This window comes from Anas platyrhynchos, chromosome 2, assembly GCF_047663525.1.
Source record: "Anas platyrhynchos isolate ZD024472 breed Pekin duck chromosome 2, IASCAAS_PekinDuck_T2T, whole genome shotgun sequence".
In the NCBI taxonomy this organism is placed as follows: domain Eukaryota; kingdom Metazoa; phylum Chordata; class Aves; order Anseriformes; family Anatidae; genus Anas; species Anas platyrhynchos.
In genome coordinates, this window is record NC_092588.1 from 20,065,681 (window position 1) to 20,091,768 (window position 26,088).

Genomic DNA, 26,088 nt, shown 5'->3' on the forward strand with positions numbered 1-26,088 from the left:
TGATGAGCAGTGAAGTGAGCATCAAAGAACACACATTCTGCGACTATGTACACATTAAACTGCACAAGCTATTTTTTAAATATGTTTTTCCAGCTGTCTGGACTATTTAGTACAGGTTTGTCACTTCAGTTTATAAATAAATAAATAAATAAAAAGCATTGTGTTATTGTATTAGAGAGCAAGAAAACCGAAATAGTCACTAAAAAGTTTAAAATATCATTATTAATAGGTGTTATCTATGACAAAATAGTTACACTTGCCACTAATTTTATAAAGTGCACCCACAAATTGTCATAGCCCTGTTCCTCCTACTGCTGTCCCATCTTGATCACTCTTTTAATCAGCAGCACTTACTCCCTAGAACATTGACAATGGACTCTTCTCTGGAAGAGCTTGTTAGAAGCTGGCATCTCAGCCAGTCAAGATTTTATCTTCTTGTACACTATAGATATCATAACAAAAGAAATAAGGGAGCAATTTTTTTCAGGGAGATGTTGTCAAAGATACAGAGTGAGAAGAGGACCTACTTTCTGCCATAGTTGTCTTTTTTCTACCTACTGTCATAACAGCATCAAAGGGGAAGCTCCTTTGCAGATGCTGTTCTTTGTATTTCTGATTGTATGAAAGGAGGAAAAGAACAACAGAGGTGACCGGATGAGTATTCTGACTCAGAGCCCTGCTAAAAATCTATGCAGCAGCATAGAAACAGTGCAGTACCACAATGCACCACTTTTCTTGAAGGGAACTGTTAACTAAAGCCTGCAAAGCAAACAGGAGGCTGGTCATAGAGATCTCAGAGACAGATCCATGATGCCTGTAGATAATCTTCTACATTAGGAGTAATTTTGCAATGGTAGTTTATCAGTAGTTTTCTTAAATGTAACATAGGAACGAAGAATTATTCCCTCTTTGCTTATACAAAAATATTCTCCCTGAAGCATTTTTTCCCTGGATTATTTTATAGCTTTTAAACCCATCATTTATTTCTGTATGATTTGTATCTGCTAACTTTTACAAACTAATTCGTGAAACTGTTGGCAATCTAACTCAAAATACTGGCAATATAATTTGCCCCATGATACATGGCTAATAACGATACAAATATTATCCAATTCAAGTGGATTGCTGCAGTTAAATAAATATGTATGAAAATACTGTTTAAATTCACAGGCTTTAAAAATAATAAAAGAGAAGGCAAAAAAAAAAACCAACAGTTTGTAAGAAGATGGTTCTTACAGTTTATTCTAAGATGAATAAAATTACTTATATCTGTATTATAAAAGTTCAAATATTTGATACCTTGTCTATGAGTAGAGCCATTGATTTCTATAAATGAGGACAAAATGTATCAGAAATTTTGATTTTTTTTAAACAAACAAACAATAAATGTTCATAATGTTTTCTTGTTTTCCTAGGTAAGGTATTCTAAGATTTGATAATTCACCATTCCAATAAAGGAAATTCCCTTCTTTAGCATTTTCCAATTACGGACGTAATATATATGAAAATGAAAGGTGCAATAGTGATTGTTTCCTGCAGATATAGTGAACTGCGATACCAGCAAGCAACAGGAACTTCATGTGTCCTACTACGACTATTCAGGATCTCCAACATGTAACATACTGCCTGTTACTGAGGAAGCCTTTCTCTAAAGCCTTCTCCAAGTCTATGGCAAAGCACCATACTCTAAACAAGACAAATTTTATCTTACATAAAGCTTTTCAGAGCAATGGAGGATGCCAGAGTTCACTCTGCCTCCAACTACAGTAGAGTTTTGTGGCCCTTACTCCAAACAGTACTTCTCTGGCAATCGCAGGAGGAGTGAGTGACAGATACTGGTACTTGCTAATCACTGTTCTCACTCACCTGATAGAGGGAAAAATGCGATGCAAGTAGGAGCACTTTGAAGCTACTAATGCTGCTGCAGCAGTGTATTTAATGGCCAGCATGTTAGTGACAATGAAAGAGGAACCACACATCAAGTACATTAAGGGATCAGAGGAATACATACTCATTACTCACTGTAATTTTGTATCCCCAGTTTCAAGACAAAATACTCAAATTTTTCCCCATAAAGGAAAGCCACCCTATACTGCTATAGAAAACTAAAGGTCTTTTTTCTTCTGTTTATTTAATATTTTCTATTTTTGTATGTAGCTGCAAATTATTCCTTGTTTGTCTTTTGTTTATAGCTGTGTTTCCTCAGATGGAAACTGGTCTCTCATCTCTGTACATCATCATGCAATTAAATCAAAAAAGCAGAAAAAAAGGAATCTGGACTTTTTAGGTCCAGAAATCATCAGTGAACACATGACTTCTCTTACATGTCACCATATCTCTTCAAATTATTATTGCTTTTTCCCCCCGTCTTTTCCAATATAAGCAAAACAGAGAATACTGCTGAAGGAGGAACCCCTTAAAGACAACCCAAATTCAATCTCTAATAACATGATCAAAGCTGTATGTAGAATTTGGTGCCAATTTGGGTCAATAAAATGTAAAAATGTTAAGCACACCTGAAATAATCCGTAATCAATGATATGGTTAAAAGAAAAAATTAAAACACAACATGCAATATAACAGACACACAGAAAAGGTACCATGCTTTTTTTTATTATTATTATTTATTTATTTATTTTCCTCCTAGTAACCTAGGAAAAAGGTTAAAATAAAGGTTTCAAAAAAAAAAAAAAAAAAAAAAAAAAAGGTTTTATCCTTATCTTGGCCAGTCAAGACTTATCCTAGTTTTTTTGTTTTTTGTTTTTTCTTCTGGTAACCACCAGTTCTGAAATAACACCAAAGGAAAGTTGAGAAGTTGAGAAAAAGTTAAACCAAACTCATTTCTCTTTGTCTAGCAGATACACAGTAAGGATCTTATAATTTGAAAAATATAATAAAAATAGTACTTAACAGTATCTAAGAGATACAGAATTCTGTAATTAGTTACTTATATTCTTAGAACTTTGAATCTGAAATAACTACAGGGGATTCACTCAGTATTTTTAATCCCATAATGGAGTTTATCAATATGCAGAACAAAACTGAAGGGTTTCAAATTAGAACTAAATCTTTAGATCTGATTGTAACAGAAATGAATACTGCATATTTTTAATAGAAAACGAATAATCTAGGAAAAGTCAGGTGGAATAAAATGAAGTATTTAGCCACAAGCCACAGAACAGGCATCAACAGGGTCCCTCCAGTGTAAAGCAACCCCAACCAGAGGGTTCACAGCCAAGGAATATTAGTGCAGAGTTTGTTTTCTGTGAATATTCAGATGTCATTTTGCTGACTAGATTGTCACTTATGATTAGTTACAATAATTACAGTTGCTGTAGTTTACAGAAATACTCCATACAGATGAAATGTGTATAGTGCTTTTTTTTAAGATTTTTTTTAAGCAACAGTATTACACTACAGTGTTAACTGAAAATATGATGGACTATAACCCGTGCTTCATCAGCACGTTTTACAATCACTACAAAAAATCTGACTTTCATCATGATGTTCATTATATAAACATACCATAGTCCATGTCTCATACACAATAGCATTTATTCAAAAATGATGTTTGTATGTCATTTACTTTTATATATCTTTATGTATATAGGTACATAAACCCCCAAAAATACAAATTAAAAAAGCAAACTACGCCCTTTAAAAATAAACTAAAAGTGCATGTTACAGCATATTTGATTTCTTTAATATCCCTGCTTAGTATTTTTTACTACTTTGATTTCTCACTTGTAGGAATTGCAAGGTTGCACAAAGTACATTGCATTCCCCCTAGAGTTGTCATAACCTGCTGGTTTTCTGAGTTAATCACTAATTAATAATTTGAAAACACAAAGTCATTATGTCATTTCCAGACAATGAGCTTTTAAATGGTGCATGTTATGTCCTAGCCTTTTCAGTAAGGAAAAAAACTTTTTTTTTTTTTTCCTCCAGAAACCAGATGGCTGGTAAGTGTTATTATGAGGCTATGTAAATCTCAAAGCAATAAACATCAAATCAAAACAAGAATTCATTCTCATCTACTCTTATCATGATTGTTGTTTTGCTGAACCAACTTGTGGAATAATACAACGCCTTCAAATTAGGCCACTGGATGCTTTGATGATGATGATGAGTCAATAATCCAATCTCCACTTCCTTTTAATAGCAAATAGGAAGTCTGAAAACATTTTTCACCTATACTTTCAACCCCTTCCAGACATCTTGCTCTGCATGCCAATTTAATGAGGCAATCTTATTCCATGCTGAGTCTTCTCTGTAAACTTACTCACTCTAAACGTTTACTAGCTCCACTACTGTTACAATTTGATTATCAAATTATCCTTCACTGGCTTACTTTTTGGTTTTAGTTTGGTCAAGATTTTTGCTGATTAGGAAAGAATTCCAACAGAGTTGTTTCCTATTTTCATCTCAGTTAAGGAGTAAGCACTTTCACCTTCACATAAAGCACAAGGTTCAGCCTACAACTAGAACTCCGTATTTGTCTCAGAAATGCTTTGATCCCATAGTAGTACTAGATAGCTAGAAATTTAATTCAAAGAAGCCTTTCAAAGTTCAGTACAACTACATCACCCTACAGTGCTTATTTTTACAAATCTTGGAGATTACTGTAAATAATCTGAACCTGTTTGTGCTGTCTAAAAAAGGATTAACAGACTATTATGTCATTAAATGCCGTAGTCCTATTTTGTTGTTGTTGTTTTATTTTGTTTTGGTTTTGTTACTCATAGAATCACAGAATCTTTGAGGTTGGAAAGGACCTCTAAAATCAAGTCCAACCATTAAGTACTGCCAAGTCTACCACAAAACCATGTCCCTAAGCAGCACATTCTACACATCTTTTGAATACCTCCAGGGATGGTGAATCGACGATTTCCCTGGGCAGCTTGTTCCAATGCCTCACAACCCTTTCAGTGAAGAAATTTTTCCTAATATCCAACCTAAACCTCACGCAACTTGAGGCCATTTTGTCCTATTGCTTATTGCCTGGGAGAAGTGACTGATCCCCACCTTCCTACAACCTCCTTTGAGGTAGTTGTAGAGAGTGATACGGTCTTAAGCCTCCTTTATTCCAGGCTAAGTAACCCCACTTCCCTCAATCACTCCTTATAAGACTTGTTCTCTAGACCCTTCACCGGCTTCATTGCCCTTCTCTGGACAGACTCCAGGGCCTCGATGTCCTTGTAGTGAGGGGCCCAAAACTGAACCCTGTATCTGAGGTACGGTTTCAGAAGAGTACAAGGGGACAATCACTTCCCTAGTCCTGCTGGCCACGGTATTTCTGATACAAGTCAGGATGCTGTTGGCCTTCTTGGCCACTTGAGCATGCTGCTGGCTCTCATTCAACCAACTATCAAACAATATCCCAAGATCCCTTTCCACCAGGCAGCTTTCCAGCCATTAGCATTGCCTGTAACCCCAGCCTGTAGCATTGCATAGTATTGTTGTGCCCCAAGTGCAGGACCCATAACTTAGCCTTGTTGAACCTCTTACAGTTGGCCTCAGCCCATCAATCCAGTCTGCTCAGTTTCCTCTGGAGCTCTCCTACCCTCAAAGAGATCAACTCTCCTGCCCAACTTGGTGTCATTTGCAAACTTACTGCTGGTGCACTTGATCCCCTTGTCCAGATCATTGATAAAGATAGTAAAAAGAACTTACTCCAATACTGAGCACTGGGGGATGCCACTTGTGACCAGCCTCCAACTGGGTTTAACTCTATTCACCACAACACTCTGGGCCCAGCCACCTAGCCAGTTTTTTAACCAGCAAAGCATACACTTGTCCAAACCATGAACCAGTTTCTCCAGAAGAATGTTGTGGAAAAAAGTGTCAAAAGCTTTACAAAATTCTAATTTAAGCATGTCAGCTTGTATAGAAGGAGATCAGATTTGTCAAGCAGGACCTGCCTTTCATAAACCCATGCTTACTGGGCCTAATCACCTGGTTGTCCTGTATGTGCCACATGATGGCACTAGAGATGATTTGCTTCATAACCTTCCTTGGCACCAAAGTCAGACTGAGAGGCCTGCAGGTCCCCACATGCCACTTCCAGCCTTTCTTGTAAATGGGCATCACATTTGCTAGCTGCCAGTCAACTGGAACCTCCCATGATAGCCAGGGCTACTGAAACATTTAATTACACATTCACTACTATCAACTTTTATTACTGAATGTTATCAGTTTGTATTTAAAATCCTTATATATGGCATTTAGTATTTATGGAAACAGGTTAGTATTCTTACATCATAATGTTTCCTGTTTGTATCAATATGCAAAAAAGAAAACATTTCTAGCAGCTATCAGATTTTATCATTTTAGGATGTAAATAAGAACATACTTCTATTGGTTTATCATGAAATAATGACAAAATATGACTAAAGAACTAATCTACAAAATAAACCAGAAGTCTCCCCCAACAGACTTGTTAAATGTAATTCACCTTAATAAATAACTCAATAAATAACTCCCCTTATTAAAATTTTCTGCCATATTTACTAATGTACCTATCTGACCTAGAGTGATCCTGCTTGAGTAGGGAGACTGGACAAGATAACCTCCAGAAGTCCCTTCCAAAGTCAACCATTCTGGAGTAATATCAGGATATATTTCACATGTTCTTACACTGTCAGGAGCCAAATGTAATAGACTAGTCCAGAATATTCCAGCACTTCCTGACCCATCATCAAATGGAATTAAAGGTGAAAAATAAGTAAGAATATTCTTGAATTCCCCCAGAACTACCAGATAAGAATTAATGTTCTAGTGAGATTTAGTTACATGCAAGCCATTTGTGGTACTGAGGCAATAGTTCCAACAAATCCAAGAATGTGTAATCAACATTGTCTGTAGTTAGGCCATGGAAAGTTGGCCAGGCTCCTCACCCTATCTTTCTTTTAGTTTTACACCTTAAGAGTCTTCTGTTTGCCAGTGATCTACTTTAAGCCTGTGAAGATTTCACTGACACTCTTCATCTCATCTTTGTACATGCACAACAAGCACATCACTAGAGAGACAAAGCTCAATTTACTTACATGTTGCAACTTAAATTAACTACAAGCTATGTTTCTCATAAAGCTGGCTCCAGCACCCTGCATGACTGCTGAAATGCAAGGCTGAACTTACTTTTCTAACAACTGAAGTAATTATTTTTTTTACAATATAAAGCACATGGTACCCATTTAACTTTGAAAGTTTAGTATAATTAAAGGTTCAATATGTTTAGCAATCATACAAGATCCACTGCAGAATTTTGTTTAATGTCACACACTGTATTCATAAAAGAATAATGCTTAGTTAACTGTATCTGGTACCAGTGAATTCAGCCTGTAGGAAACCGATTATACCATGCTAGTGTTGAACTGGAACAGATCCTCAAATATTGTCTGTCATACTTTGTCCATTTCAGTTGTAAATATCAAGACACTGCTTTTATGATTTCCTTAAAACAATTATTCTTTAACATAAAAGAAGCCATTGTAACATTTTGCCTAACATTCAGTAAAGTTTTTCTTTTCAGTTTCAATGCATTCCTTTTCATCACAACACCTCTAAAAATATGACTTTTTTTTTTTTTACATTTATACCTTAAAATACTAACAGCTTTTTGTCATGATCCTTCAAATTATTACCTTATTAAAAGGCGAGTGTTCTCAAAATATAATCTTTCTTGAGTAATTTAGGCTAACATAAAGAAGTATCTTTCTCCGATATTACAATATTACACTGGTCAATCCTTTGAGCACCATCTTTTTTTGCATCATCTTTTTAATTTTTTTTTTCCTTACATTTTCTTCTACTAAACAGGAACAGAATTGAATGTAGCATAATTCCTGCATGTTATTTTTGCTTCATACTGGTCAAAATGGCAGAAAATAGCAAGCATTACAAGCAACTGTCACACAGAGAGGTCTGGAAAAGGAGAGGGGACCTATTACACTTGCAGCAGGACAAGTATCCAAGACTAAACTAAGGGTTGAATCAGATGTTATCTATTATAGACACAACAGACAACCAAGGTGTATTATTGAACAGCGTCAATTTCAAGACTGCTTTTAGAAGAAAATGGGGGGAGGAGAGGGAGAGGGTTGAAATCAAAATATAAATTATAATTGAAATATTAAGAATAATGGTCTGCTATTGCTAATAATACAGAAAGAAATAGTATAAATGGCTGGCAGCTCTGCTTGTCACAAGCAGTGTAACATTCAATGATTGCCATGCCATCCAGTAACAGAAATTCTTCTGGAAATAATTAGATTTTCAAGATGGACATTTTTATAGGAGAGACACTGCTACTAAAAATACAAGTGTGAAACAGTATAGTCTGCAATAATATCAAGTGTCACCATACATTACAATATTTTGTTACTTCTGTGGATGAGGATTAAGGAGGACAGGACCTGTGGTTTATCTCCACAGTGTGTGGCAAAGAAACAGAAAATATAGAAAGACGTGCAAGGTAAGAAAACCAGACAATGGAATGTCAGTCAGAAGTAGATGGTCAATTTTACTGACTAGTAATTCTGTCATATGTTCCACTTTCCTCCTGCTCTTCTTCCTTTGCCATCATTGTCACCCAACTGCCATAAAATAAATCAATTTAGTGTATTTTAATTTTAAGCATTTTACAGTGGCTTCACATATCATGACTATCGACTAATATTAGATTATTGTGCTAATACGACTGGAGAAACTATTGTTATCATGTCACTGCCAAGATTTTATTGCTAGCTGTTTAGCACAAGGTTGTGGATTATTTTTTTCTTTTTATGTAACATTTTGAGAATTTGCTTGATATCCCAGCAAAAGAAACACTCAAATTAGGATTTTTTCTCATCATCAGTATCCAGGCTTGAAATATCCTTAAAGGGTTATTCTGTTGCCAGTTAATGTCTTCAGATGTCCTTCCAGTTTTCTCTGGCAAGCAATATCAAATTTCAGGGACTAGCATTCAATACAACACAACATATTTGTGCCTTCACCAAAACAGGTAATACCAGATGAAGGAATCTGTTTATTTCCTTAACTTAGAAAAGAAAGCAATGGGGTGAAGGCGAAAGGTTGTGTGCAGAAATTTGGATCAGCCTTCAAAGCAAAAAACATACTTTCTTCCCTGTTACCAGATTCTCTCATGGTGCTCTCTTCCTCATATACACAAGTGCTTTGCAGGAGTCCATCACAAAATTCCTAAGCCTTTGAGCCTAGGAACCAAATATTTTTCAAATCTCATGCTCTGTGGGGCACAGTCTTCCAATGTCAGATATAAACATAAAAATGTCACAGCTGATTTAAGCCCCAGACCCAAGACCAGGTTCAAGTGGAAGAGCAGATCACTGCTAGCCACTGCTGGGAAAAAAAAAGCACTTTGGTCTAGATAAAGTATGGCTATTTTTATGACCACACATATGCAAAAGACTTAGAAGCACCGAGAAAATACCAGTTAGAACCAAATTTAATAAAACAAAATCATTTTGAAACACGGCTGGTACTGTATAGAACTAAGTTGTGCTATGTTGAGAGATTAATTATTTTTCCGTTAATTTATTGGAAAATAATAAAAAAAAATCAAATTAATTGATTGATATTCTTTAACAAACTTGTCTTCCAACATCATTGTTACTTTTGGCTATTTATTTGCTCTGGTTATTACTGGTGTACTCTATCACCCTAGGACACTCAAAATTTTGATAGTGATCATCTTTAAAATCATATATGTCCTATTCCTGATGGTCAGACACTTAAAGCACCAATAGCTTTTTATAAGGAACTTCATCAGATTAGTTACATGAAAAGTAAGAGGAAAGTAATAATAATAGCAGAAAAAAAAAGAAAAAAAAAAAAGACAAGATATATTTTGAGAAAAATGCATTTGGAACATGCATTTTTAAAATGAAGCTCTATTATCTGATGAAAACAAAGCTATACAGTGGGAATTGTAACACAAGAAATCCTTAAAAATAACCTATTTCAACTAAAGAGCAAAAAAGGAAATCATATATATATATATATATATTTTTTTTAGCAAATCTTGGAAAATTTTGTAGCTAAGAACTATTCAGTACTTACTTAAGACTTAACCTAAAGAAAACTACTTCAATGGTTTTAAAAGCTGAGGTTTCTAAAAATCTTTATCAAAGATTAACTACTGCAGATGGGGTGGGGGATGAAGAGAAAGGAAACTTTCCACAAAGGTTTGATGGTTTTCAACACAATCTAGTGAAAATAATCACTGGAACAATAAAAATACGTTACTCAATTGAATTCAGCAATACTACATACATATTTTGTAAATATAAATCACAATAGGAAGTTTAATTAAATCTTCAAATCACAGTCTATTATAACTTACATTATTGTAGATTCAGGTGCTTACTTTTAGCATATGTTAAGCACAGAGAAACTTCTTGAAGATTGTTTTTAATTTGAAAATGGAGAATAAGAACCTCTCATCACTGAACAATGATAGTAACCAGAATCACAGATAAGTAGAAGTGAAAAGGGTAATTATTGCATACCTACACTGGTGTTTATACTTAGTTTAACTGTGACAAATGTCCATGGTGAGGATAGTCCCTGTGGAACTGCAAAGAGAAACAGGTATTAAATTGCTGGGTCTCTGAGGTAGATAAATATTTCCAGAATACTATTGGAAAACTATATGAAAATGGTTTGCTGGATGCATGTGATACTTCCCTCCTTTGGCAGAACATTTCCATGTTTCTTTCTCTTAGTTTCTTGTTCTTTTTCTATTTTGTATTGATTTTCTAGTGTCTTCCTTATTAAAATAAATAAATACAGTAAATGTAAAATATTAACTATACCATAAAATAATATTGCTTTATGTTATACTGATTTTGAGGGTTGTTTTATTATTTTGTAGTTATAGTGTTACTCAAGAGAGGTACTAAGCTGATCCTAAGATGAGCTTAAGTGCTATACAGAAGGTTTACACATTTTCAGTCATAAACCCTCCTTATGAACATATATGAACCCTCCTTATGACCATTCAAATAGCTCTGGAAATACTGAAATAAACTGTAAAGTACAAGTCACAGTAATAACGCCTCAAATTCACCTCAAATGTGAGAAGAATTATTTGCTGTCAACAGAAGTGAGGGTTATAGCCACTAAGTTTAATTCCTGACTGTTCTGAGCAAGACCTGGATTCTTTGCAACCACAGGGTTAAAAAACAAACAAACCCCACACCCTTTCAGGAATGGTTCAAGGCCTCAAAGGGCTAGAATATCTCTCCTACAAAGACAGGTTGAGAGAGGTGGAGTTGTTCAGCCTGAAGAAGAGAAGGCTCCAGGGAGACCTTATAGTGGCCTTCCAGTACCTAAAGGGGGCTACAGGAAAGATGGGGAGGGACTCTTTGTCAGGGATTGTAGTGATACAACAAGGAGTAATGGTTTAAAACAATAAAAGGGCAGATTTAGATTGGATATCAGGAAGAAATTCTTTATTCAGAGGGTGATGAGGCACTGGCACAGGTTGCCCAGAGAAACTGTGGATGTCCCTGGAGGCGTTCAAGGCCAGGCTGGATGGGGCTTTGCGCCACGTGGTCTAGTGCAAGGTATCCCTGCCTATGGCAGGGGGGCTGGAACTAGATAATCTTTAAAGTCTCTTCCAACCTAAAGCATTCTATGATTCTTTCACCTTCAAGGTGGACAACTGAGCCTTATATGATTTACTTTACATCATTTGGGCACTGCATCATTTGGGCACTATACAATATAACAGTTTGACTAATGCCAGTGTGCCAACACATCTTTAGACAGATGTCTAGGACTATCCTTTACTAGCTCTTCTGCCCTGCACTAGTACAAGTGCTTATCTTTGGTAGTGTATATGATGGCAGATCTAGTGAAAAGTGAAGTTAATTTCACAGTGCCAAACCCTTACAAAATGATGAAACCTAACTAATAATATCAGATCAATGCAGACTAAAAATTGCAATTGAAAATTTCTGTATAAAACAAATTCTGTATAAAAAAAGAATTTCTGTATAAAACCATAAAGTTCTGAATAGAACATTAGCTCCCTACATGAAAACAATAAAAACATATTTCTTATTTTTCCAAGACAATAAAGTCTATAATTTACTATACTTTATAAATTATAACTCATTTTATTAGGCCTCCCAACTTCTGAAACATAGCTCCTACTGCAAACAAATATCCTAGAATTTCCTAGCAAAGATTCCTATATGCAGTATATACGCAGTAGTCATCAAGAAGAAAAAGGCAAGAAAAGAAACTGATGGCATCTGAAGACTCTGCCACGTGGCCTACCTGAGTTCTGAGAGGACATCTGGAACATTCTAAGGGAAGGCATACACTATTTTGCATAAATGTTTTACCACTCCCAAAACATCCAGGAAATCAACTTTTGCTGGAAAAAAAAAAAAAAAAAAAAAAAAAAAAAGCCTACAACAACAACATTGCTTTCATTTCTACTAAATATATCACATTTTATCAAAGAACTATTTAAATTTCTCTCCACCTTTTATAAGCCCCCTTTAAGTACTGAAAAGCTGCAATGAGGTTGCCCCAGAGCAGTCTTGCAGTCTCTTCTTCAGGCTGAACATCCCCAGCTCTCTCAACCTTTCTTCACAGGAGAGGTGCTCCATCCTCCAAGAAACTTTGAGGCCCTCCTCTGGACCGATTCTAACAAACCCACATCCTTTTTGTTCTGGGGGCCCCAGACCTGGATGCAGCACTCCAAATGGGGCCACACAAGGGCAGACTAGAGGGGGACAGTCACCACCTTCGACCTGCTGGCCACTCCTCTGTTGGTGCAGTCAGCCTTCTGGGATGCAAGCACGCATTGCTGGCTCATGTCAAGCTTTTCATCCACTAGAAATCCCAAATTCTCCTCTGCATGACTGCTCTCAATGAGCTCTTTTCCCAGTCTGTCCTCATGTCTGGGATTGCCCTGACCCAGGTGCAACACCTTGCATTTGGACATGTTGAACCTCATTACATTCACATGGGCACACTTCTCAAGCTTGTCCAGGTCCTTTTGGATGGCATCCCTCCCTTCTGTTGTATCAACTGTGCCACTCATCTTGGCGTCATCTGCAAACTTGCCAAGGGTGCACTGGGTACCACTGTCTATATCATTGATAAAGATATTAAACAGCTCTGGTCCCAGGACAGACCCTGAGAGACACCACTCATCACTGGCCTTCACCTGGACAAAGAGCCATTAACCACCACTCTCTGGGTGTGACCGTCAAGCCACAGTGTCCTTATCCACTGGATGGCTGACCCCTTAAATCCATCTCTCTCTGATATGGAGATGAGGATGACAAGTGGCACCATGTCAAGGCCTTGCAGAAGTCCAGGTGGATGACATCAGTTGGTCATCTTGTCAAAGTTGACACTTGTCAAGTGATGCAGTCACTCCATCATAGAAGGCCACCAGATTGGTCAGCCATGCTGTTAATGTTAAGTACAGGCATTTTTTAAATAAACTCAGAAGATCCAGACAGTATCAAATTTCTGTTCAAATTACTTTTCATCTCTTGTAATTCTGTAAATATCTCTCCATCTCAACTCTCAAATGATATAAAACACAATTCTCTATCTCTTTTTATAATCACACTATCCTGCCTTCCACAGGAATCTTTAATCTTTAACTTGTCATCTACAGAAGCAACAAAATAACTATCAAAAAAGATTCATAAGCATGAAATTCAGAACTTCCTCAGTACCTGAGATTGTAATTCACTCCTACAGCATATTTGTAGTTACTGCTTACCTACACAAAACTGATATATATATATATTAAATTATCCCATATGTATATTTTTAAATACATGGCATATTTTAGCACTGTTTGAATTGACTTTACCTATTTTAATTTGCTACAACATAAATCTTCCCCCAGATGTTACAGTTTAAACCACATGAAAGCCATGCACCTCTTGGAAAACTGAATACAAAAACTCCACCCATAGCCCTGTGTTGGTCAATACACAAGTATTTAACACATTTTGTTACTTCATCCAAACAGATGCAGATTGTTATTCAAGACTAAAGCAGCAGACACACAGTACAAATATTCATCTGAATTTTAGTCTAAGCTGCAAGCCAAGCTTCTTTCCTTCAAGGCTCTATTTCAAAGTATAAACCTCACTTCTGTGAATTTGACATTTTACTGCAGTAGTAAGATGACACTAGGATTTCACTTTTAAGTAGCATTTTCCTTTATTTGTGTTATTAGTTGATGCTTTGCAGTTGTAGTAATTCAAATATGTATACCTGGTTCATTACGTTAAAATACTGCATATATAATTTTTGATAAAAATCCTACTGAATTATATTGTTAAATATATTCTGTATTTGTTATGAATCTGCAGTAACTGTAAGGAACAAAATTACAGATGAACACTGGAGGACCCTATTTTTTGCTTTCTGTCACACTAAATTTCTATAGTCCTGAAAAAATGTTAAGACAATGAAAAGACAAGAAATAAGTTCACACTGGTATCACAAGCAAATCCTGCAATATTTTTACTTATTCTTTGTTGCAGTGTGTTTTAGGGCATGACTTCAGGAGCCAGGACACCTAGTCTGAATTTCAAAATCATGAAGGACTGAATGTCTGTTGAAATACTTTGGTCAAAATTTCCCTTCCTTTAAATGTAAGCATTCCCTACAATAAGCTTACTACACATGGCAAAGAAACACAGCTTGCTACTGTTTTGAAAAAACAGCTATAACTTACTGATCAGTCCTACATGACCTTACAGAGCTAAAGCAGAATTCTTTGTGTAGTTTGTAAGTATGATTGATCCAAAGCTTATAGGATTTAATATTAAGGTCTTGAGAGACATAGAAAGGCAGTGTTCTTAGAGCTACTCTTACACAGAACAAGAGCTGTGGCTATGATCTTTGGATTACTGCAATTCTATCTGTTTATCTTAAATCACAAGATGGATGTACAATTTGATGACAAGACATTAGAAAGCATCATGAAGACATTACTACTGAGTGTGCTCCAGTGGGTACAACATATGCTACTGAGATACCAGAAATATGATGTAAGGATAAGATATTGCCCAGGGAAATCATTTACTGAAGGCAGATAAACAAAGCATGAAGTGTAGAACTAAATATAAGACAGTTGCCTTTTTACAATAGCAGAAAGCTTACTAATGAAAACAATGCCACAGTTTCAGTGCTCTACATTTCAAGGAAATACCAAATATGCTATGTTATTACCAAAAGAAAAATGATTCAAGGGTGACCAAATTTTAGCCAAGTCTGGAAATGTCATGGGACATCAAGAGCATGCAGTTGATAGAGATCGGATACATTAAGGTAAGTCACTACACTCAGAAAAGAGTTCAGCCTCAGAAAAAAGTGAAGGATAGCATGATGCACCTAACTTGAATGTCATGATGCTTCCACAGAACTCAGAAGTGTCCTTGTACTGCTTACCAGGTACCCCTGGCTTTTTCCAACTCCATTGTGATAATAATGAATCATCGTTTGCAGAACACAGGTCTCCCTACAGACTGCAAGGTGGGAGGGAAGCTAAAATATTTGGCAGAGGTACTCAGAGTAACCTGCTAAGGCAGATACCTTCATTTTTAAAACTGACACCTGTACGTGGCATCTACACTGAACAGCCTACATTTTCTTCAGTCCCTAAATGGAACTATCTACTGATAATACTTGCATTGCACTGTAAATGCTGAAAAATATTTTTTAAAAAAGATAAAAAGAAAAAGAATGAGGTGCCAATCTGTAGAAACTTGGCAGGCACAGAACATATCGAAAGAAAGAAGGCTTCATAGAAGGAACACATCTGGAGTGATATCTGTGCTTGTAACCTCTCTGTAAACAACTCTTTTGCTAAGTGATGATTTCACTTCAGAAAGAGTCCTTACCATTCACACAGTCACAAAGCGAGTTTTGATCAAATAGTGCTTTTAAGTACTTTGACACTGGATGACACATTAAAGAAATGCATAGAATCATTCTTACTTTCCACCATCAGTTATAAAATATTACATATTAAAAACAAGGTATGCTAAAAGCTATAAATAACAATGAAGTAAGAAGAATTCTCCAATTATATGCTCATTCACCAATCTGAGAAACAGTATGTAGAGAGTATTTATGGCTGAGTGGTATTTCCTGAAGTTTTAAAATGTGTGCTGAATCACACAAGTGATTTATCCTGTAAATATTCATATTTATTACAAGTAGATACAAGTATTTCCAATGACCTCAGATGTTCTTAGAAGGTTTTCTGTTTATACCTGAGTCAGAATAAAACAAGTTGGTCATCATTAAAGATATCAACCATGAAAAGATCACATGAGAATGAAGCACATATTTCTGGCTGATTGTTCAGTAGTCCTGGAATCAACAAGTTCCACCTGTTCAAAATGTTGCTCATCAGAGTCTACTCAATTTGCAGATACAATCATTTTACCATTTTTCTTCAGCTAAGTATAAAAGCAAGTTTGTCAGAATCATTGTCTCACCATTAATATTAAAGCTCTTCATTATCTCTTCTGACATAACAGAGCAGCCTTCGAACATCCTAGAGAAAATTCTAATTCATTCATGAAAGTAAAAAACAGAATAAACACTATGAGAACTGGACACAGCTTTCAAGACCAGTGTATAAATGGCATTTTGGCCTCTTTGAAAGGACAGGAATCACTGCCTCAGACTACAAACATTTGTCCCTTGTCTCCACTCAGCTTCACGATTAGGCCCACAGCTGCTTGTTAAGCTCTGAAAGTGAAGAGTCCTAATCTACAATAAAGCCTGTCTACAAATGCTGTCAGAGAAACCAGTCAGGTACCAGCCCTCTAGGTCATTTGTGTTTGATAGGTAAGCCCTGCAACATCAACCTATGGAAATTTACTGCCTGTCACAAAGTACTTGCTAATCAACTAAGTTACAATTAAGCCAGGAACAGAAGCTGTAACTGCTCCTAATTCAAACCTTTGGGCCTTTTCATGAAGCTTTGCTTTAAGACAAACAATGATCAAAGTTTTAGTTTTAGCTCTAGAAAGGCAAGTACTAGAAAACCTTAATATAACATACGAAAAATGTGAAGTGACTGCTAATTATAGATAGATGGCCATGTAAGACTAGAAGCAAAACACAGCCATTTCAGGAGTGATTTTGAACCTAGCCTTTATTTTTTCAGATGCAGTTAAGAGTGCAATTACTTGAGAGTACTAGTAATGGCACTTTGATCTGATTCTGACATCAGTTACACCCATCCCAGTACACACTAACTGACTTTCAGAATTTCACAAGGTAAAAAAAAAAAAAAAAGCTGTAGCCCAGACTGCAGTTATGGTTCATTTTACTAATTTTGACTACATAGCAGTAATTTTAGTAGTTCATATTTGGATAGCCAGATATCTATTATCTGTCCTCAGCCAATTTCAATTTTTATCACCATGTAACAAAATACATGGTATGCACTAACAAAAATAGGTTTTAATTTTTTAAAAATAATATATATATATAAAAAATCTATATGTATCAATTTTGAACTTGAAGACAGACTCACAAACAGTGGAAGAATACATGACTGCCTGTCTACAGACTTATACATGGAGCACAAGGTAGAGTTGTCACCCACTGCAAGTCTCATCAGAAAGTGAAAAACCCATCTCATTAATAAAACACTGTGATGTCAAAACCTCATATTTTCTAGACTTCACCAATAAAAATACCACTTAGTGGATCTAATTATCATTCCCAAAAAGCAACTGTGCATGCTGATGTACCTGGCTGATTCCTATTTTCTAAGTATATTGTATTCCTGCAATTTATTTTTTGTCTGAAAGCCTAGAAAGTTACACCTAAATTCTATGTGCAGATCAAAACATAAGATGTAAGCTAAAACTAAGAGAAAATGATTGAATTTAGAGTTTAAGACATATGAGGAGGCTGTAAAGCAATTTTCTTTACGCCTTGTTTAGATATTAATAAAAATCTAGATTCTAACTGTAAACACTACAGAATATGTCTAATACAGGGATTTAACTAGTCTACTTTCTTCAGTACTGTTTAATATCCTTATCAATGACATAGACAGTGGGATTGAGTGCACCCTCAGCAAGTTTGCAGATGACACCAAGCTGAATGTTTCGGACTTATAAAAAAGTACAGAGCAACTCTTTGCTTTATCAGATAATGACAGAACAAGGGGGAATGTTTTTAAACTAAAAGAAGGTGGATTAAATTAAAGGTTAGGAGAAAATTGTTCACTCAGAGGGTGGTGAGGCACTGGAAATAGGTTGCCTAGAGAGGTTGTGGATGCCTCATCCCTGGAGGTATTTAAGACTAGGTCAGAGGAGATCCTCAGCAACCTGATCTAGTGGGTGGTGTCCCTGCCTACGGCAGGGGGGTTGGAAGTACATGATCTTTGAGGTCCTTTCCAACCCAAGCCATTCTATGATTCTATATGATTCTATGGTTCCATGATTCCTTCAGATCATCTCATTTAACCTTTCTTTAAAAGTTAATGTACTGATGTTGATGAGACTCCCAAAAACTTATGAAATTCCAGTGTCACCAGGACACCAGTCACCAAAAGTATTCTTCCACAAGAGCAATACTATTTTTCGTCTTGTAAGTAGTCTATATACAACTTCAAGCCTGAACTCTGTTCTGGATCCTTCACTCCAAAGATGAAGGTAACTCTCTCATTTGCAGATAGTTCATATGCATAGCATCTTTTATCCTAATCAAAATTCCTGACCTTAAAAGAAACAGATCATACCAGAATGTGTTACTGAGAATAAATGTGATTTCTGTACAACAGCAGATCTTCCTAATCATATGGAAGAGAAGGTTGAACCTATTGAGGACTTGGATCAGATCACTTGCTTGCCCAAATAAAAGTCATATTTTCTTGGTTTAAAAATGTATTTGGTGGTGATCTCAATTCTTCTTTCATAAAAGATGTGCCATTAACACAGATTACGCAATAATCTGAAGACTGACAGGCTTCACATTTCACATTTTTGTTAAATTCAAACAAATTTTTAGAAAGGGGAAAGATAAAGAGGAGAAGCAGCACAGATGTTGCTCATGTGAAAGCTTCTACAATCAGACTTGATTTACCAGAAGAAAAGCAAGTATGTTCACACATGGGTGAGTAAATTTGGATTTACTGTTGAAAATCAGCTTAGATCTACAGCTGTTGGTCTAGATGGAACCTAAATCAAACCTACAACTACTCTAGTAAATAGAAGGTAGGGAGGAAATGACCCAGAACCTCTGGATATATGGTCACAGGCATCACTGAACTAAAATTTCACTTCTTGACTCTGTTTTGATCACTCCAACTAGATCTTAAGATAAAACTTGCCATAGACGTCTCAGCCCTAAGCAATATGGTCACAAACTAGTCAATGCTATTGGATTTCAGGATCAAAGCTAAGTCACTGATCTTTAAACCAATTACACCAAGCTGATGAGATTTATACATTCTAACAAGTGGTTGTTAAACGCACCTGTCAATGTGTCTAGGCTAAAAGTCAACTTCAAGCACCAAAGGTGCAGATCTAAAAGGGAAATTAGGGCCTATATATGTCATTTGAACAGCATTTGAACTCTTGCATTGAAAATCATGACCCTCGATGTTTCTGTCTAGCCTTCTGCACTATTGAAAATTGTAGTTACACTAGAGAATATTCCATAAATTTTTGCTTTTCCACATACCACTTGGCATGGCTGAACAGCTCAATGTTCATCTCTAAGAAGAATTACGATTTTCTAGCCAAACATTTCTCCAGCTAAATAGCCTGACTTGAGTACACTTTGTGTGAATCAATGACAGCAAATCTCAGAGGAAAAACAAAAACAAAAACAAACAAAAAAAACACACCACACAGACAAACAAAGGTCATTTCCACTTTGCCCAATTATGAAATTGCATAGTGGAATGATGACTAAGACCAAAGTAAGAGGCAAATAAGATGTGTGATCTCCTAAGATATCTCTCATCCCTCAGACTATAAAGTAGTACACTGGATTTAGTACATGGGCATTTCTATCATCTAGCAGTTGCATACTTTCCAGGGAAAAAAAGGTCTGTTGATTTGTACCTTTCAGAAGGAGAAAGGGTTTTCCATGTTTTAGGTATAGTAGCTGTTTTGTACAAGTAGACAACTTAAGATATATTACCCTGCTTGCCTATTCACCAATTACCTAATTAACCACCTGGGTGCCAATTTAAGCAAAAACAGTCTCTAAATTCTTATGTGATATTGGCACATTCTGCAATAGCTACTAGGCAACTCTCTCTGATTGTGTTGGTTGTTATGAAAATCATTCTGAGTAGAATTCTCCCCAATCACTATACTGTATATACAAGGTATATACTGTACATGTATATACCTTGTATATTAGCTACAAGTACCTTGTAGCTAATAGGCCACAGCATATTATAGGTTGTTTAGGCTTAGACTAGTATATTTGTAAACAACAACAACAAAAGTGTTCTTTTCTCATAAGTATAAAGGTGTCAGATTCAACCTTCTCTGGGAAGAAAAAAAAAATTTTTGTGGGTTCATCTGACATATTTGTTTAAGTTTCTTTCCAAATGTAACATACTTATTGAAGGGCTTATACTGGTATGTGTTATACTGGTACTATAAGAACTCCTTGTATCTATACATTATAGTGCCAGTAGTGTTCTCAGTTTTGACCGTTTGCCATTTTTCCTTTTTCCTCACCTTTAAGGATTTTCACCATCATAAGCTATGATGATCAAAACAGATCTCTTTCTTCACAGCTTAGAAAAGGCCATAGGTGAAGGCTTCCAAAAGTCTTGCTAGATAGTGGTCAAGTGTGAAGAAAAATTTATTTTAGTGTCAATCTCACTGAAAGTGTTTATTGGGAGCTAAAGATGAGTAACCTTACTTGCATTTTCAAATAACTATTCTCCAGAACAGATACACCTGTCGGGGAATTTGGATTTTGAGTGTAATGCCAAACCAATCTCTGTTTGCAATCTGTGGCTACGAGCATCATAATACGTCCACTTTCTGTTCATAGAATCATCTAGTGGCTTGGATTGGAAGGGACCTCAAAGATATTTCCAACCCCCCTGCCATAGGCAGGGACACCATCCACTAGATCAAGTTGCCCAGGGCCTCCTCCAGCCTGGTCTTAAATACCTCCAGGGATGGGGGCATCCACAGCTTCTCTGGGCAGACTGTTACAGTGCCTCACCACCCCCTGAGTGAAGAATTTCGTCCTAACCTCTAATTTAATCTACCTTCTTTTAGTTTAAAATCATTCCCCCTTGTCTTGTCATTAGCTGATTGAGCAGAGTCACTCTCCAACTTTTTTTAAGTCTGCTTTAAGTACTGAAAGGTCGCAGTGAGGTCATCCCAAAGCCTTCTCTTCTGTAGGCTGAACAGTCCTAGCTCTCTCAGCCTTTCTTAAAGGTTAAAGAGTATGTCTAAAAGTAACATAGTGACATTATACATGTATACGCCCCCTTCTGCTTTATTTTCAAGCCCTCAGGTACATGACCTTGAGTACAAGTGAGAGTTGCTTTTCAAAAGCTTGTTTGAAAAGTTGATTTTAACTTCTTTTCAAAAGCAACAATTGTTTTCTAGAATTTGCAAGGTATGTATATATTCCATTCCTTTGAACTTCTTCCCCATTTAAAAATCCTGGGGACATTGTTTTATATTTTGTATTTATTTTATCACTTTTGATTTTATTTTCTTATATGGTGCCTCAAGCTTTTTGACACTAATGAAAGGTGCTACATAAATAAAATAAATTCCTTTTTGCACTTACATTCAAAAGGAGAAGATCAAGAAAACTGTTCCTTTGAAATTGGTTATTCTGCACACAGTATAACTTTTTATTTAGAATGTGTGTGTATATATATATACACACACACACATTGCATTATATTTATGTATGGCATGTTAATGTGGTTTAAACATGTATACCTCCCAAAGGCCTAGAAGAACTTTTATAACTCTTTTGACATCTGTGGACCAGCAACATTCCTCTTTTTAGTAGAGACCAAAATAAGCAGATGAACATTGCACTACAACAAAAATAAACCAAAAATATTTTAGAATATTGCCAATGCAATTTTACAAAATTATTAAGTATTTAAATAATTTAAAAGATGACACCTTATTTGTGTAGTAGTAGGCTTTCTCATTTATGTTCAAATATTACATGTATTTACACAAAAAGGTGTGTATCACAAAGTAAGACTATTTTAAAAATCTTAGTGTCTTTAATTTTGTTAAATTTCAGAAAAATATTTAATTGATCTTTTTATTATAAATGTAACAATTGTTGATTAATATTTGTTTTAAAAACAGCTCTACCTTAAATAAGTATTTTTGAAATTTTTGGTTTTGTCTTGATGCAATTTAAAATTAGGTACATAGAAAAATAACTAAGTGAGGAGAAAAAAAAAAAAAAAGAGGTATAAGCTGACCATCAAACACATTCTTTGTTTTATTACGGAAGAAAATGTTTATCCTGTAGTAACAGGATAAAATAAAAGTTAGCTGCAGCTTAATTTTTGCAAAGGTGTATTAGACCACCATTAGTTGATGCACTCATTTTTATGATTGTAAGAATTTGTTCTGTGTGCTGATAGGATTTGTTGCTTAACTTCTGCTACATATTTTAAAGAAGAGTAAGGTTTAACAAACTATGATTTTTAGAAATTATATGTAGTGTTACATACAGCTAGCACTCACTTACCCTTCTATTAGTTCTATGCTCAACTCTCATGTAAAAGATGAATTCATATATCAATAACAAGCACCTAAAGGTCAGCTGTCTAACCTAATCCACTTTATTTTGGATTAAAATCACAGGTTTTTTTTGGACAACTACGTTGTGATGGCAGACTTCAATTCCCAGAAAGCACCAACCACCACCTCTAAGGAAAGCTTAGACAACTAAATACTTACCTTGTAGATCACTAACACTAGGTAAGATGAGTCGCTTACACAAAATACTTTGGTTGTACAAAACTGTTCTTCAGTAGGAGGTATTGCACTGACACTCATTCAGTAGAAGAGGTTAGATATGCCAAATCTAACATAAGCGAATTGAAGTGACCACATCCAACAATACCCCGTGGGCCCGTCTCTTCCCTCCCTGGGATAAAAATATTGTAGTAACTACGATAATAAATAAATTCTTTTGAGTTATATTTTTAACTGCAACTGAAGAATGAAATTTCAGAAGCAACAGAAATCATACATAGAACTAGTAAAAATTAACTGAAACTTGTCCCAACAATTTTCCTGTCTTTCCACTACATGATACTGCATTTTCTTCAACTCCATGCAAACCATGCCACTTTCCTAAAGAGGTTCCTTTCTCCCGTTTTCTTGTGTTGGTTCTCCATTCTTCACACACATGCAGAACTTTTTCTGACTGCTTCTGTGCATTCATAAAAATTTCCAAAGAAAAGCAAGTCTAACGCAAAATGGCTGAATTTACACAAAAGAGAATTATGACTATAAAACCTTTCCAGCTATTCCTCAGCTTTCTAAATTCTCACAGATTCACTGTTTGCTACAGTTCAAACCTGCACATTTCTCAATGCTAAACTGTATTTGTTTTTGTGAAATACGATTTTTAGAATACTATAATATTAAGTCACTTTGTCTAAGAATATTTTTAACTACTAAATAATATCAGTTATCATAATTTAGTATTGTATTATACTTTGTGTAATTCAATATACGACATTTCTTCTGAAACACCGTCCCCTGCTTACACTTTGACTTTCTGTTCATAAATTAAGCACGAAAATCCAGTAATTATTTGTTACGCATCTTACTCCTTACTCTTATAAATCATTTATTAAATTATCCTATTTATTGGCCTAGCTAATTACTGTTTGTCTGAACTCTATTAGCACCCTTTCCGCCCCTCACCTTAAACAAGTCATCCTTCCAAACAATTTGTGCCATAAATTTAAAATACAACATGAAACCTATTTAACAAAAGGATAAAAAGTTATTTTATGAGCAATGATGAGAAAAAATATCATGAAATAATTGTTTTCCTGAAGGAGTTATTTTAATTACATATGAACACATGGCATAATGAAACACAGGAGAGACAGATCCACCACCACAGCCCTAAAATTTCAGATGCAAAACTGATAGTGGGAAGAAAAGCAGCAGAAATATGAAAAAGAAAAAGAAAAAGAAAAAGAAAAAGAAAAAGAAAAAGAAAAAGAAAAAGAAAAAGAAAAAGAAAAAGAAAAAGAAAAAGAAAAAGAAAAAGAAAAAGAAAAAGAAAAAGAAAAAGAAAAAGAAAAAGAAAAAGAAAAAGAAAAAGAAAAAGAAAAAGAAAAAGAAAAAGAGCATTAAACAGGAATTGAGATCACTCTTCTGTGAAAGAAAAATTGAAATAATATTCTTTTCTTGATTTGAATATACTTTTACAAGATGGTAAGTGCAAATTATTCTGAATCTAGGCAAAACATTTTTAAAATGATAAACTTGCTCTGCATAGAAATTTAGGTAGTTATGCTATGGTTGTAATTCTAAAATTTCATCAAGAAAAAAAAATTCAATGACATGTCAATGCAATTTTTACATCATTTAGTAAAAAATAAGCAACTAAAATAAATTATCGTCGACTTCTGGCATTCAAAGGAGCAAAATAATTTATTTTATTTATATATTTTCAAATTATCCTAGTTTTCCCTATTTTTCAAAACAAATAGTATGAACTTTACTAATGAAGTGACCGAACACTTCAACTCAAAGTATACCCACAGTATTAAAGGACCCAGCATGTTTTTCAAATGATTCTTTAAGACTTCTATCTTGAAACTATGACTGAATCCCCTATAGTGTTAAGATTCACTTACACTATCCAGTTACCAAAAAGTAATCAAATGTAACATGAATACATTACTGCAGAGCTAAAGTGACATAATCAAATCTTCTATACGGTCAAACATGGTAATGCAATATAATTTTATTTAAATTAAATAAAAAAATCAAAGACAACTAGTATCACAGACAAAGGCTTAACAGTCTTCTATCTAGTTCTCTCCTTCTAAGGCAAGTATTTAAAGAATATAATTTCTCTCACTAATCTGAGCCTGTATTCTTTATTCATGAAAAAAAAAAATGAAAATAGAATATCTTTAAGAAAAGTATCCACATAACGTTTACATCTATAAGTGTATACATATGTTAAGAGACTCTACAGCATATAAGAAAAAATACGCAGTTATCTCTTATAAAATTCTCATTCAGGAATCATACTATTCTGTTTTTTGCATTAGTCGTATACGCAATGAACAACCTATGTATTTGTAACTACTTACATCTCACTACCTACTACTTTAAAAAAAGTAGAGCATATTTTAAAGTATCACAGAGCAATTCCACCCTAAAACAGCTATCTAGCTGTGTAATATTAGCTCCTTATGCCTACAGCAGCAGCTTGCATTCCCAAAAGAGGCTGTATTACCCTCCTGCTTGCTCTACTAGTCACCCTGCCTTCCTTGTTGGTTTAGCACAAGTATTTGCACAGCCATCAGGTGAACTAGATAAAGAAATTGATTTAAATTAAAATCAAACTACAGGGGCTGGGAGCAAAGCTGGTCTTCACTTGGATCAGTTCCTTCCCCCACTTCACTCTGTGGACAAACATTTGTGCTGCATGTGAAATGCACTAAGAAATGACAGCCAAAAAAAGTGGTCATCACTGTCTTTCTCAGTAGCATGCCAGCTTAAAGCGATTCTTGAATTAGGGTGCAAAGCTGAATGAATGACCCTGTGCAATTATTTATTTCCATTCCTATAGAGGAACCTAAACAATTAGCTTATCTTGGTTACCAAACAATTAGATAGCTAAAGACTGTTACACTAGGACTAACACACAAATCATTTGTTTATTTAACTGCATATGACATGACTTTTCTTTGAACAAGCATGTGTTCAAATATATTTCCACAGTCTACCTTTTATTTATTTTTTAAACATGACTCATATGAGTATTCTCATTTTTCCTTATGATTTTTGATGAAAGCAAACGTGCTTAGATATTTAT

General features: G+C 35.2%; 1 protein-coding gene across 4 annotated transcripts in view; it reads right to left on the minus strand.

Moving 5' to 3' along the window:
* The window catches only part of ZFPM2 (zinc finger protein, FOG family member 2), a 317,702-nt gene that overhangs the window by 260,477 nt on the left and 31,137 nt on the right, over positions 1-26,088 (minus strand). Inside the window, exon 1 of one of the 4 annotated variants that reach the window (XM_072034386.1) lies at positions 10,530-10,589. The exons of the other annotated variants lie outside the window; for them this stretch is intronic. The gene's annotated coding sequence lies outside the window, so the exon portion shown is untranslated. Of the gene's footprint in view, positions 1-10,529; positions 10,590-26,088 lie in introns of those variants that run through there. 4 annotated transcript variants of the gene reach the window in all.